We start from the raw sequence: 12,304 nt of genomic DNA, 5'->3' as shown, positions 1-12,304 counted from the left end.
GGAGCTACTCTTTGTTGTAGTGCACAGGCTTCTCCTTGTGGTGGCTTCTCTTGTTGCGGAGCATGGACTCTAGGCGCCATGGGCTTCAGTAGTTGTGGCACATGGGCTCAGTAGTTGTGGCTCACGGACTTTAGAGCACAGGCTCAGTAGTTGTGGCACACAGGCTTAGTTGCCCCATGGCATGTGGGATCTTCCTGGACCAGAGATAGAACCCATGTCCCCTGCATTGGCAGGCGGATTCTTAACGACTACACCACCATAAGTGGGGTTTTAAAGTCCCCTACTATTATTATATTATTGCCCATTTTCCCCCTTATGTCTGTTAATATTTGCTTTATATATTTAGGTGCTCCTGTATTGGTTCAACATTGTAATGTCCTCTTTTTATATTGATCCCTTTATCATTACATAATGCCTTTGTTTTTCTTTATAGACTTTGTTTAAAAGCCTATTTTATCTGATAGGAGTATTGCCATCCCATTTTCTTCTCATTTACCTTTGTATGAAATATCTTTTCCCATCCCCCCACTTTCAGTCTGTGTGTGTCTTTAGCCTTTAAGTGAGTCTCTTATGGACAGCATATTGAAGCATCTCGTTTTTTTTTTTTTAATCCAATCAACCTCCCTAGGTCTTTTGATTGAAGCATTTAGTCCACTGACATTTAAAGTAATTATTGATAAGTATGTACTTATTGCCATTTTATTACTTTTTTCCCAGTTGTTTTTGTAGTTCTTCTCCTTTCATTTCTTCTTTTTTTGTTTCTTCCCTTGTGGTTTGATTACTTTCTTTAAGAGCGTGCTTGTGTTTCTTTCTTTTTGGTTTTTGTGTCCCTATCATAGGTTTTTGATTTCTGGTTACCATGGGGTTCATATATATTGACATATATTTACTTAGTAGCTGTATCTACTTGCCTTAAACTGGTAGTCATTTACTTTCAAACACATTCTAAAATATCTACCTTTTTTTACTCCCCTCACACACATTTTGTGGTTTCAATGTCATGGTTTATATCTTAATGCTTATCCCTTAACTGTTTATTGTAGTTATAGTTGCTTTTACACTTCTTTGTCTTTTATTCAATGTACTGGCTTATTTAAGTTGTTGATCTTCAATCTTTACTGTATATTTGCCTTTATTAGTGTGATTTTCCTTTTCCTGTAGATTCTTACTTCTTCTATATTTAGATTATATTCTTCAGCATTTCTTTAAGGGTAGGTTTAGTATTGATGAACTCTTTCAGTGTTTGCTTGTCTGAGAGGTTCTTTATCTCTCCTTCTATTCTAAACGATAATCTTGCTGGGTAGAGCATCCTAGGTTACAGATTTTTCCCTTTCAGCACTTTCAATATGTCATGCTATTCCCTTCTAGCTGCAAAGTTTCTGCAGAGAAATCAGCTGATTGCCTTATGGGTGTTCCCTTGTATATGACTCTTTTTCTCTTGTTGCCTTTAGAATTCTCTCTTTAACCTTTTCCATTTTAATTACGGCATGTCTTGTTGTGGATCTGTTTGGGGTCACCTTATTTGGGACCCTCTGTCCTTCCTGTACCTAGATATCTATTTCCTTCATTAGTTTTGGGAAGTTTTAGCCAAAATTTCTTCAAATCGATTTTTGATCCCCTTCTCTCTCGCTTTTCCTTCTTGAACCCCGATAATACAAATGTTGGAATGCTTAATGTTATTACAGTAATCTCTTACTTTCATTTTAAAAAACATGTTTTTCTGTCTGCTGTTCTGATTGTGTGATTTCCATTATTCTTTCTTCCAGATCACTTATGCATTCTTCTGTATCACATAATCTGCTATTCATTACTTCTAGTGTGTTTTTATTTTAGCTATTGGATTATTAATTTCTAATTGGGTTTTTTTTTTTATATTTTCTAGTTCCTTGTTAAAATGTTTTGTGTTTAGGGCTTCCTTGGTGGTGCAGTGGTTGAGAGTCCGCCTGCCAATGCAGGGGACACGGGTTCGTGCCCCGGTCCGGGAAGGTCCCACATGCCGCAGAGCGGCTGGGCCCCTGAGCCATGGCCGCTGAGCCTGCGCATCCGGAGCCTGTGCTCCGCAACGGGAGAGGCCACAACAGTGAGATGCCACAACAGTGAGAGGCCTGTGTGCCACACACACAAAAAAAATGTTTTGTGTTTAGATCAATTCTTTCCCCTAATTCTGTTAACATCTTTATTGCCAATGTTTTGAATTCTTTATCTGGTAAATTGTTTATTTATTTCATCATTTTTTTCAGGGTTTCTCTTGATCTTTTAATTGAGAGTATTTCCCCTGCCTTTTTATTTTCTGAATTGCATGAATCAGTTACCAGTTTCAGTCTTGAAGCGATATTCTTATGTGGGAGCATCCCTATGCAAACTGTGTGTGCCTAATACCTTTAGTGGGAGGGTTGGCTTTGACGTGGATGGCTGTCACATCTTTCCTCAGGGTGTGTGGGCAACTATCACCATGGTAGAGGGTGAGGCTGGAGATGGAGTTGCTAGAGCTGGAGCCCGGTGTGATGTGGGACTTCCTCTCTGCTCGGTGGCCACCAGCACCCTGTCAGGGGTCTGAGCCCAAGTTGCTGGAGCAGAAGCCCTGAGGGTCAGTCTTGAGCTGGCTCTGTTCCCTTTAAGTGTGTGTGTTTTTTCCCTCTCCTTGCACTGGAGCTTTTGCCCCAGAGGAGGGGAGTGCTAAAGCAAGTTGGGTCTGGGCACAGACAGGTTTGATGCACTGCCTTTGTAGGTATCTATGGCTCTATTCAGACACAATCTCAGGTGCAAACCCCCTTTGTCTCTCATAGCTAAACACTGCACCCTGCCTCTGCTACCCCTGTTCTGTTGTGAAGCCGTTCTGTTGTGAACATCTCTTTGCCTTGCCTTGGGGGCCAGCCAGCATGCCTGCACTCCTCATGAGCAGAGTCCAGGCTTATTCCACCCTTTTATTTATTGCAGTGGTCTTCCAACCAGTGAAGGGGACTTGTCTCCTCCATCTAGGATGCCAGGAATGGGACACCCAGTCTGTGGCTTGACCTGCTCACTCCCCAGGGCATATGTCTGCTCATGCAATTTCCCTTTTCCTCTGAGTCCCATCCCAGGGGCACAGGTCCCAATCCAATTGCTATGTTTTCCTTCCAACCCAATTACATGTGTATCTCTCTTACAGCTTGGTTGTACAGATGTCCTTCTGCCAGTTTTCAGTGAGGACTCTTCCACATGTAGATGTATTTTTGATGTGTTTGGGGCTGGGGCAGTGGAGAGGTGAGCTCTCTGTCCTCTTAACTCTGCCATCTTGATCTCCCTCCAGTCTTTCATCATTAAGTATGATTTTAGCTGAGGTTTTATAGATGCCCTTTATCATATTGAGGAAGTTCCCTTTTATTCCTAGTTTGTTGCATATTTTTGTCATGAGAGTTTCTTAGATTTTGTCTAATGCTTTTCCTTCATCCATTGAAATGATCAAGTATTTTTTCCTTCACTTTATTAATGTGTTGTATTACATTGATTTTTGGATGTTGAGCCACCCTTGCATTCCTAGGATAATTCCCAGTTGGTCATGATGTGTAATTATTTTATAAGCTTCTGGATATGGTTCTTAAAAGTTTGTAGAGAATTTTGTATCTATATTAATAAGGCATACTGTTCTGCGGTTTGTCTTTCAGTGGTTTTATCTTGTTGTGCTATCAGGGTTATGCAGGCCTCATAGAATGAGTTAGGAAGCCTTTCCTTGTCTAATTTTTGGAAGAGTTTGAAAATAGTGTTAATTCTTCCTTAAATGTTTGGTAGTTTTCATCATTGAAAACATCTGGTCCTGGGCTTTTTTATTGGGAAGTTTTTGATTACTGACTCAAACTCTTTGCTTTTTTAAAAGTCTGTTCAGGTTTTCTATTTCTTCTTGAGTCAATTTAGGTAGTTTTTCTGTTTCTAAGAATGTTTCCAGCTCATCCATGTATCTAAGTTGTTGGCATATAATTGTTCACAGAATTTGTTGGAATCCTTTTTATTTATATGTGGAAGGTCATTTAATGTCTCCACTTTCATTTGTGATTGTAATAATTTGAATCTTCTGCCTTTTTTCTTAGTCATTGTAATTAAAGTTTTGTCGGTTTGTTACATTTTTTTAAAACACCTTTATCGGAGTATAATTGCTTTACAATGTTGTGTTAGTTTCTGCTGTATAACAAAGTGGATCAGCTATATGTATACATATATCCCCATATCCCCTCCCTCTTGCGTCTCCCTCCTACCCTCCCTATCCCACGCCTCTAGGTGGTCACAAAGCACCGAACTAATCTTCCTGTGCTATGCGGCTGCTTTCCACTAGCTATCTGTTTTATATTTGGTAGTGTATGTATGTCCATGCCACTCTCTCACTTCATCCCAGCTTACCATTCCCCCTCCCTGTGTCCTGAAGTCCATTCTCTACATCTGCATCTTTATTCCTGTACTGTTTTTTTGTTTTTTTTTTAGATTCCATATATATGTGTTAACATACGGTATTTGTTTTTCTCTTTCTGACTTACTGCACTCTGTATGACAGACTCTAGGTCCATCCACCTCACTATAAATAACTCAATTTCATTTCTTTTTATGGCTGAGTTATATTCTGTTGTATATCTGTGCCACATCTTTATTCGTTCATCTGTCGATGGACACTTAGGTTGCTCCAATGTCCTGGCTATTGTAAATAGAGCTGCAATGAACACTGTGGTACGTGACTCTTTTTGAATTATGTTTTTCTCAGGGTATATGCCCAGTAGTGGGATTGCTGGGTCCTGTGGTAGTTCTATTTTTAGTTTTTTAAGGAACCTCCATACTGTTTTCCATAGTGGCTATATCAATTTACATTCCCACCAACTGTGCTAGAGGGTTCTAAAGGAGACACTTTTGATTCAAATATACAAATAGATTAGCAGTAAGATTATAGAAAAAGATATATCATGCAAACAGTAACAAAAAGAAAGCAGGAAAGCCTATATTAATATCAGGTTAAATCGATGTTAAGACAAAAAATGTTTCTAGAGACCGTGAAAATTTATTACAATTAAAGTCACAATCAAGAAATATAACAATTATAAACATATATGAACACAACAGAACCCTGAAATACATGAAGCAAAACTGACCAAACTGAAGGGAGGCAAGCAATTCAACAATAATAGTTGGAGCTCCAATCCCAATCCCAATAATCAATAAGACAACTAGACAATTTGCTTAGAAAATAAGCAAGAATGTAGAAGATTTGAACAACACTATCTGTCAACTACACCTAACTGACATCTATTAAATATTCCATCCAACAACACCAGAATGCAAATTCTTCTCAAGTATACATGGGATAATCTCCAGGATAAACCATATGCCATACAATAAAACAATTCTCATAAATTTAATAAATTAATTAATGTATAGATGTCAACAGCATAAGGAAATTTGAGAAATCCACATATATGTGGAAATTAACACACTTTCAAATGACCAATGAGTAGAATAAATCACAAAGGAAATTGACAATTAAGAAATTGAGCTGAATTAAATAAAAAACACAAGAAACCAAATTTATGAAATGCAGATAAAGTCATATTTAGAGGAAAATGTACCGCTTAAAACACATATATTAGAAATCTCAAATCAATAACCTAACTTTCCACCTTAAGAAACTAGAAAAAGAAGAGGAAACTAAACCAAAGTAAGCAGAAAGAAGGAACTAATAAGGATGGTAGTGGGAGTAAGTTAAATAGGAAACAGAAAAACATAGGGAAAATTAATAAAACCAAAAGTTAGTTCTTTGATAACATTTTTAAAAACGGACAAACCTTTAGCCATGTTAATCAACAAAAATGAGAGAAGACACAAATTGATAAAGTCAGAAATGAAAGAGGGACTATCACCACCACCCTTACAGAAATCAAAAGGATTTTAAGGGAGTGGTATAAACAACTTCATGCCAACAGATTAGACTACTAAGATGAAATGGAAAATTCTTAGAATAAAAGACACAAGTTACCAGAACTGAATCCAGAAGAAACAGAAAACCTAATAACTAAAAATCTTCTCAAAGCAGTGAGTGTAGATGTGGTTATTAAAAGTAGCATTAGGGCTTCCCCGGTGGCACAGTGGTTGAGAGTCCGCCTGCCGATGCAGGGGACACGGGGTCGTGCCCTGGTCCGGGAAGATCCCACATGCCGCAGAGCGGCTGGGCCCATGAGCCACGGCCACTGAGCCTGCGCGTCCGGAGCTTGTGCTCCGCAGCGGGAGAGGCCACAACAGTGAGAGGCCCGCATACCGCAAAAAAAAAAAGAGTAGCATTAGAAGGCCTTGTGGTGATGGTAGAGTTCTGAATCTTGGTTGTGTTGGTTACGTGAATCTACACGTGTGATAAAATCTCATAGAGATACACAAACACACTCACACACACGTGCACATCACCATTTGGGGAAACTGGTACATGGAATATTCCTGTATGTATATATATTTTTGCTGTGAATGTATAATTATTTGAAAAGAAAAAGTTAAAAAAATTATTCCAGAAAATAGGGGGGGAGGGAACACTTTTCAACTCATTCTGTGAGGCCAGGATTATCCTGATACCACTCAGATAAACAAATCACAAGAAAAGAAAACTACAGACCAATATTCTTCATATCACCCAAAAACAACAAAATAAAAGCAGGGCTTCCCTCGTGGCGCAGTGGTTGCGAGTCCACCTGCCGATGCAGGGGACACGGGTTCGTGCCCCAGTCTGGGAAGATCCCACATGCCGCAGAGTGGCTGGGCCCGTGAGCCATGGCCGCTGAACCTGCGTGTCCGGAGCCTGTGCTCCCCAGCGGGAGAGGCCACAACAGTGAGAGGCCTGTGTACCGCAAACAAAAACAAAAACAGACAAACAAAAAAACAAAATAAAAGCAAAACAAATCTGGCAAAATGTTAAATTATATGCCATGACCAAGTAGGATTTACCCCAGGAATGCAAAGTTGGTTTAATATCTGAAACTCGGTGAACATAATTCACAATAATAATAGAATAAAGGGCAAATGATCATCACAACAGATGCATAAAAATGTTTCACAAAATCCACCACCCTCTCATAATAAAACCCTTCATAAACTAGGAATAGAAGGGAATTTCCTGAACCTGATAAGGAGTATTTACAAAATACCCACAGGTGACATTATACGTGGTGGTCTTAGTGGTGAAATACTAGACACTTTCGACCTAAAATCAGGAACACGAGAAGGAAGTCTACTCTCACTGCTTCTATTCAACATTGCGCTGGAGGTTTTATCCAGTGAGATTAGAGAAGGAAAAAAAAATCCAGATTGGAAAATAAGTAAAACAGTCTTTATTCACATAGAACAAGTTCCTATATATAGAAAAACCCTAAGAGACACATGCATGCACACACACACGTGTGTGTGCTTCTACAACTTAAAAAGGAGTTCAAGAATGTTGCAGGATAGATGTATATACCAAAATTAATTGCATTTCTATAAAACAGCAATTAACAGTCTGAAAATGAAAGTAAGAAAAACAATTTCATTCACTTATCCACAAAAAGAATAAAATACATAGGAACACATTTAATAAAAGATGTGCAAGACTTGTACACGGAAGACCACAAAACATTGGTACCAAAAGCCAAGGAAGACCCAAATAAATTGAAAGATATCTTATGTCTATGGACGGAAGACTTAATATTGTTAAGATGGCAGTATTTCCCAAGTTGATTCTACAAATCCATGCAATCCCTATCAAAATCCCAGCTGGTCTTTTTTTTTTTTTTTTTCAAATTGACAAACTAATCTTAAAATTCACATGGTAATGCAAGGAACCAAGAATGGCTAAAACAATCTTAAAAAAATAATAAAGTTGAAGAACATATATTTCCCAATTTTTAAACTTACTACAAAGCTATGGTAATTAAGGCAGAGTGATAGTGGCATAAGACACATAGTCCAATGGAACAGAATTGAGATTCCAGAAATAAACCCTTACATTTATGGTTAATTAGTTTTGGACAAATGTGCCAACACAATTCAATGGGGGAAAGGACAGTCTTTTCAATAAATGATGCTAGTACCACGGGATAGCCACACACAAAAGAATGAATTTGGACCATTACTTCACACAATACACAAAAATTAACTCAAAGTACATCATATTCCTACATGTAAGAGCTAAAACTATAAAGTTCCTAGAAGAAAAATACAGGAATAAATCTTTGAGACCTGTGTGTAAGAAAAACCTCACCCGGCCTCTTGTGTGTTTCTTCTTTACTGTCACACTACTATTACACTCACAACACTTCTGACACCAGGTGTGTGAGGGTTTTGCCCACACCAAGAAATTCTGTGACACCAGCTGAGTGTCCTACAATTTAACTCAGTTCTGACACTGTGTACCTGAAGATAGCATCTCAGATCCCATAGATTATGGGCTCAGTCCCACAAGACTGCCCCACATTCAGGTGCCAATCACAAGTAATAGGTCCCAAGTTTCCCCACAACTATCCCACTTGGCTGCAGATCAGAGGTTACCATGACCTCCTCCCTCTTGGATTCACTTACTTGCTAGAACATCTCACAGAAGTCAGGGAAACACAGTTAAACAGTGAGCAATGTGGGAGTTGGGGGTGGTGACCCCTGCACAGTTGAAAATCTGAGTATAACTTTACAATTGGCCCTCTGTATCTATGGTTTCACATACACCAGCTGCAGATCTTGTAGTACTGTAGTAGTGTTTACTTTAAAAAATCTTCATATAAGTGGACCCACACAGTTCAAACCTGTGTTTTCCAAAGGTCGACTGTATTTATGTTTACTGGTTATTATACAATAAAGGATATGATAAAGGATACAGATGATCTGCCAGCTGAAGAGATATATCAGGTGAGGTATGGAAGTGTCCCAAACTCAGGAGCTTCTGTCCCTGTGGAGTTGTGGTACATCACCCTCCTGGTACATGGATGTATTCCCCAACCTGGAACCTCTCTGAACCCCATGCTATTGGGATTTTACGGAGGCTGCCTCACATAGGCATGATCAATTATTAAGTCCATTTCTAGCCCCTTTCTCCTCTCTGGAGAACTGGCGGTGGGGCTGGAAATCCCAAACTTCTAATTATGGTTTGGTCTTTCTGGTGACTAGTCCCCATCCAGGAACCATCCACGAGTCCACCCAGTCACCTCATTGGAAAAAAAGATGCTCTTATCAAGAACTCTGTGTCAGGAATACAGACAAAGACCAAATATATATTTCTTACTATAAATCACAATATCACATCTTGAGTTGGGCAAAGATTTCTTAGATATAACACCAAAAGCACAGGTGATAAAATGATAAATTGGACTTCATCAAAATTAAAAACTTCTGTGTTTCAAAAAGAGACCATCAATAAAGTGAAAAGATAAGCCACAGAGTGGTAGAAAATATTTGCAACTTATTTGTCTGATCAGGGACTTGTATCCAGAATTCATGGAGAACTGAAACTTGGAAAATGATCCAATTAAAGATGGGCAAAATATCTGAATAGACCTTTTGCCAAAGAAGAAATATGAATGGCCAATATTATGAAAAGATGCTTAATATCATTAGTTATTAGGGAAATGGATATTAAAACTACAATAAAATACCACTTCTCTCCCACTGAAATGGCTACAGATGGAGACAGACGGTAACAACTGCTGGTGAGAAAGCAGCAAAATGGAAACTTGGATGCATTGCTGGTGGGAATTTAAAATGCAGCAACCACTTTGAAAAAAGAGTTTGGAAGTTTCTTCAAATGTTAAACATAGATTTACTACATCATCTGACAATCCTCTCCAAAAAAAATGTGTCCCCACAAAGAGTTGTATGCAAATGTTCACAGCAGCATTGTTTACAATAGCCCAAAAATGGAAACAACTCAGATGTCCATCAACTGATGAATGGATTAACAAGTGTGATATACACATACAATGGAATATTTTTCAGCCAAAACAAGTAATAAAGACAAAGGACCACATGAAGACACAGGGAGAAGCCAAAGAAAGAGGCCTCAGAAGAAATCAACCCTGTCTGACACCTTGATCTCAGACATCTAGCTTCCAGAATTGTAAGAAAATAAATTTCTGTTGTTTAAGCCACCCATTCTGAGGTACTTTGTTATGGCAGCTCCAACAGATTTTGGTACCAGGAAGTTGGGTATTGCTGTAACAAATACCTAAGAATGTGGAACTGGCTTTGGAACTAGGTAATGGGAAGAGTTTTGAGGTGCATATTAGAAAAGCCTAGATTGTCTTGAAGAGACTAAATATGGTCATTCAAGGTGATTCTTCTGAGAGCTCAGAAAGAGAGAACTGTACAGAAAGCTCCTATCACTATATCTGCTTATATATATATATATATATATATGTATATATACATGCTATATATATGTTTATATATATTTCATCATGAACAGAATATTGACACAAATATGAATGTTAAAGGTGCTTCTGGGGAAGTCTCAGATGGATATGAGGAATGTTATTGGAAACTGGAGGAAAAGCAGTCCTTGTTACAAAGTGGCAGAGAACTTGACCAAATTGTGTTCTAGTGTTTTGTAGAAAGTAAAAGTTGTCAGTAATGAACTTGGATATTTAACGGAGGATATTTCTAAGCAAAATGTTGAAGCTGTGACTGGGTTTCTCCTTGCTGCTTATAGTAAAGTGTGAGAGGGAGACAACTGAAAAAGAAATTATTATGCAAAAAGGAACCAGAACTTGAAGGCCAAAAATTCTCAGCCTATTCATATTGCAAAAAAATGAGAAAGTGTGTTCAGGAGAGAACACCAAAGATGTGGCTGGACAGTCTTTACTAAAGAGATTATGGGTGTGTGACATGGATCCAATCACAGCAGAAGCACAGTCAGCTTGGACTGAAGAGGACAGAGGTGGGATGAAATGAGGGAAGGCTGTCAGACTTCTGGGGTTCTACAAGCAGAAAATTAGATGATAGAGATATCTGGATGCAAACATGCATCATCCTTCGAGTACAGGGAGGAATGACTCTAAGGGTGGGTCAGGGGTCAGCAGAGCTGCTACTACCACCATGGGTCCCGAACGCACAGGCCCAGGCAGCAGGACTGTTTCCTCATTGGTTCCAGAGGGTTTGGGGATAAAATTCTGGGAGAAGAGGGCACAGCCACCACCCTTGTTGGACAGAAAATTCAGCCAAAGTGGATTTCCTTAAAATCTGATGGAACTTTCCACAGAAGTTTCTTAAAATTAGCCACATATGTTAATGTCACACAAAAACTGTCAGCACGCAAATGTGTGCTGTAGAAATATTGCAGACTGGAGAGTAAAAGTTGTGAGTTCTAGTACTGATGTTGATATAATAAACTAAATCTTTGAATAAATTAAAAATGTAACGGAATTTGCCCTGCTAGGTTTTGGACTTGCTTAGGACTTGTCAGCCTTCTTCTTTCCAATTCTCCCTTTTGGAATGGGAATATCTATCCAATACCTGTTCCACCATTGTATTTTGGAAGCCCATAACTTGTTTTGTTTCATAGGTTCACTATTGTAGAGGAATTTTGCCTCAGGATGAATCAACCTCTAGTCTCACTCATATCTGATTTAGATGCTATTTAGATGAAATTTAAGACTTAGAGTTGTTGCTGGAATGGCTGTTGACTTTTGTGGCTGTTGGAATGGGACATATATTTCGCATGTGAGGACTTGAAATTTGGAGGCTGAGAGGGTGGAGTGTTATAGGTTAAATTGTATCCTTGCAAAATACATATGTTAAAAGTCCTAAGCCCTAGTACCTCAGAATGTGACTGTATTTGGATACAGAGTTTTTAAAGAGGCAATTAAGGTTGAATGAGGTTATTGGGAGTGGGCCCAAACCCAATTCGACTTGTGTCCTTAAAAGAAGAGATCAGAACATGCACACACAGAGAAAAGAAAGACCATATGAAGACACAGGGAGAAAAGACACAGGCCATCTACAAACCAAGGAGAGAGGCTTCAGGAGAAATCAACTCTGCTGACAACTTGATCTCAGAATTGTGAGAAAATATATTTCTGTTGTTTAACAACAACAACAAAAAAGAACTACTAATACAAGCTGCTATACAGATGAACCTTAAAAACATGCTAAGTGAAACGAGGCACGAGAGACCATATATTGTAAGAGTCTGTTTATATGAAAGGTGTCCAGAAGAGGCAAATTTATAGAGACAAAAAGTACATTAGTGGTTGCCCAGGCCTGTGAGTAAGAATGGGAAGTGACTGCAAATAGGCATGAGTTTTCTTTTTGGGTTAATAGAAATGTTATATAAAATTAGATATTGGTG

This window comes from Delphinapterus leucas, chromosome 3 (genome assembly GCF_059928025.1).
Source record: "Delphinapterus leucas isolate spDelLeu-1000000601 "Yukka" chromosome 3, BTC_Dleu_Yukka2, whole genome shotgun sequence".
NCBI lineage: Eukaryota > Metazoa > Chordata > Mammalia > Artiodactyla > Monodontidae > Delphinapterus > Delphinapterus leucas.
Note: the sequence above shows the minus strand (reverse complement) of the source record.